This window comes from Cololabis saira, chromosome 4 (genome assembly GCF_033807715.1).
Source record: "Cololabis saira isolate AMF1-May2022 chromosome 4, fColSai1.1, whole genome shotgun sequence".
Lineage (NCBI taxonomy): Eukaryota > Metazoa > Chordata > Actinopteri > Beloniformes > Belonidae > Cololabis > Cololabis saira.
Window position 1 is genome coordinate 13,090,017 of NC_084590.1, and position 3,567 is coordinate 13,093,583.

Genomic DNA, 3,567 nt, shown 5'->3' on the forward strand with positions numbered 1-3,567 from the left:
ATTTACCACGTCAAAGTCTTCGAAACATATAATTTTCAGGAACAAAGATGAGTTTTTGGGAGATTAATGTCTGCTGCACTAAGATACTTAATTTAATAGCCTGACTATTATCGAAAAAAAAAAATGCATCAGAAAATAAAGAAGTAATTCTGTCAAGGAAAAAATACATATATAGCTCTCTTAAACTCTATATATGCATTTTACAAACACTGCAGAATAAATAGTTAATTTTTTACAGATTTATGAAAATGTAGCAGCAAATGGGCAGATATTCTTGTATAAACAGTACTTTTTATACATGTTTTACGCACATAGAAGGTTAAAATTAAAATTCACTTTCCTCTCTTGGGGTTTTTACCTCACAGACATTAAAACAGATAAGCAGTTTGAGCACATTGCAAACTAATGTTCAGCCTTTCATCTACAGCTCTTTCCTGTGTGGGCAGCACATGTTTGTGAATTTTCCTTTAACCTTCAGCTTCATCTGAAAAAAAAAAACCCTGATAGAAAATTAACCAAAAATAAGAAATATACATGCACTGATTTTTCTTTTTTTTAATCCCTAGTCGTTGGTCATCTTGGATCGCTCTATACATTTTTGATAAGCTTCTATGCTGTCTATGTTTGATTTCTCATGTGTAAAGCTTCTTTTAATGCACTAGAAGCCACTTCTGATCTGAGTCATAGATTAACTCATATGACCTACATTTTTCACTCATGACACTAAGAAGCATATGTTATGAGAGCAACAATGTTCAAAACTGTGCTTTATTCAACAGGTCACTGTTGCCTTCAAATACTTTTGTGATCTCACAGGAATGATTGACTGGTTTTGAACAACATATCATTTAAAAGTAACTTGAGCCTCATGTGAATAATTGAATGTCACCAAAATAACCAAATAATGACTTTTCCCTTCACTTCAGTTTAAAGAGCTTCTTTAAAGTTTCCCAGTTATGTTTTAGAGCCTTGCTTTGTAATCATCGTGTAATGTGAATACGTCTTTACGATTCAGACAACTAAAGGATAATTCCACCGCATTTTAGAGCAATGATGCACCTTAGACCAGGCCCTATCAAAAACCACTAAACCACACTGCCCAAACCTGGATTAAATTATGTTCTAGGTAGTAACGAATATGTCAGAATATGTTTTTAAATTGTGAAACCCTTTTTAAATTAGTATTTAATCAAGGCTCTCAAGTCTCACGCTGCGCATTTCAACAGGTTCACACGCCACACATGGCATTTCTCACACTGAGAAATGATTAACCGCGCAGACACAGTAGTTCCAACAGCGCATCTTACAAATGAGTCAAAGGTAGAGTTCGCTATTGTGCGCTGAGCCCACATACATACATAAAATGCAAAAACAAAGTTATTGTTTTGGTTCTTGAAGCCCTCCAGCTCCTATCCAGAGGGATTTCTCAATCGAGAACATCAACATCATTTTCGAAATTCTCAATTGATGGAAGGTGAAAAAATTGATAATTTTGTTTTTTTTTTCATGTAAAAGGAATTTACAGAAGGTTTATTATATCAACCCATCCAATTCTGAACGAGTGGGTTTACGCTCTTTGAAATTTCTGTGTCGCTTTGCTGTCAAAATTATGGGAACTGCTGTTACACGTTGTTTTCAAAATAAAAGCTAAGTGTTATACGAAATTATTTAAATGTGAATGGACAAAAGATTAAAGGAGCATGAGGCTCCTTTTAAGAAATGAGACTCTCTAGCGCCACCCTTCGCCACGACGGCCGTTGGGGGTACTGCAGCCAACAGTGAAGCCGGCACGGGAGAACGGGGAGAACGCGCATGCAGCGTCATGTGACGTCACATCCGCCGCCCAGCGCGGGAAATTCGGAGTCCGAATTGTAGCACATTTTGCAGCACACAGCCTGTTCAAGGCAACGGAGAGAGGGCTCATTCTTTTTGGTTTGGAACGCTTCATCTGACATTATTACTAGAAAACTTAAAACATATACACATTTTTTTCATAAATCCTGCCTCAATCTCCTTTAACTGGATTTGCTAAGACAGTACATGTTTACAATGTATGAGAACAATAGTAAATTATGTGTGTGTGTAAATAAACAATGAGAGAGTTTATTTAAAACAATAGAAAGCATGTGCAAATGCAGTATACTAACACGCGTTTGAACAGGTTATAAAATAAAAACTTCTGGTTTCCACACACTTTCAGGTTTACCGGGATCCACAATTTCCCGGGATCTGAAGTGGAGCTCCCATATAGATGCCGTCCTTAAGAAGGCACAGCAGAGGTTGTACTTCTTGAAACAGCTCTGGGAGTTAAGTTGGCCCCAGGAGGTTGTGATCACCTGCTATTGTATCACCATCCAGTCTGTTCTCTGCTCCTACATCCCTGTGTGGTTTGGATCAGTCACTTAACAGGACAGGTACCGACTGCACCTAGCTGTAACATCTGCAGAAATAATAATGGGGTCGACCTTCCTTTCATGTAAGACTTGTAATGGGTCAGGAAACAGACTAGGGCCATTCCTGCAGATCCTTCACACGCTACACAAAACGTTTTCAAACTTCTTTCATCTGGTAGGCGCAACAGTGCACTGCACAACAAAACCACTGCCACAAACACAGTTTCTTTGCTCACACCGCCACTCTGCTGAACTCTCAGTAGTCCCTGAATGTTGGATAGTAGTGGTTAGTGGAGTGCTGGTTACAATAGCATTCATACATTATTTTTATTGCACTTTATTTTGAAATACCACCTAAAATTGAATTGAAACTTGCTGTGTGACATTCCCAGATGGGGGAGGACTATTAGTTTGAAGTGGAATACGTTTGTGGAAAACAGGAATTTTCAGACTAAATAATTGTTATTATACATATATGTTAATGCTTTTTTAGCAGAGATTTGTCTATAATTTATGGTGAACTTTACTTTCAGTAACATGACACCAATATATACAGACATGTAAATAATTTATAGCATTATTCTCATACTGTATATTGTAGTCAAGTAATTTCTTAGCAAATCCAGTTCATCATTATTATTTATAATGTCTCTTCTTTTGATACAGGGATACATGGATCATTTCGCATATCAGCTTATTTTGAAAACACTGTAGTCTAGCAATTACCGTAATTTCACCAGCAAAGCGGCACAAACATTTCAAAGAGGGCTGGTTTGACAATCGTTGGAGAAAAGAGTGACGGCAGGTTTAAACTCGCCACTGCCCAAAGTGAACTAAATGTTGATGAAACTGAGAGAATATGTAAAGGCTGCGACTTACCAGTTACTGCCAGACCTGGATGCTGCTGACGCAGGTCCTGCAACCAGCCTGCAAAGATTGTCTGCTTAAGCACCAAGCATGTTCATACCATGGATGTATTATATTAACGTTCATACCCAGTAAATACTGATATATTTAGATTTGAACGAAAATGATCGACCACAAGATGGCTTGATTCTAATTCTGACAATGAAACCACAAACGATGGATAAATGTTCGGTGAAGAAATAAAACCAGAACACTTCAATGCCACAAATAAATAGACCTACAGTATCTCGATAAAGAATCATTGATT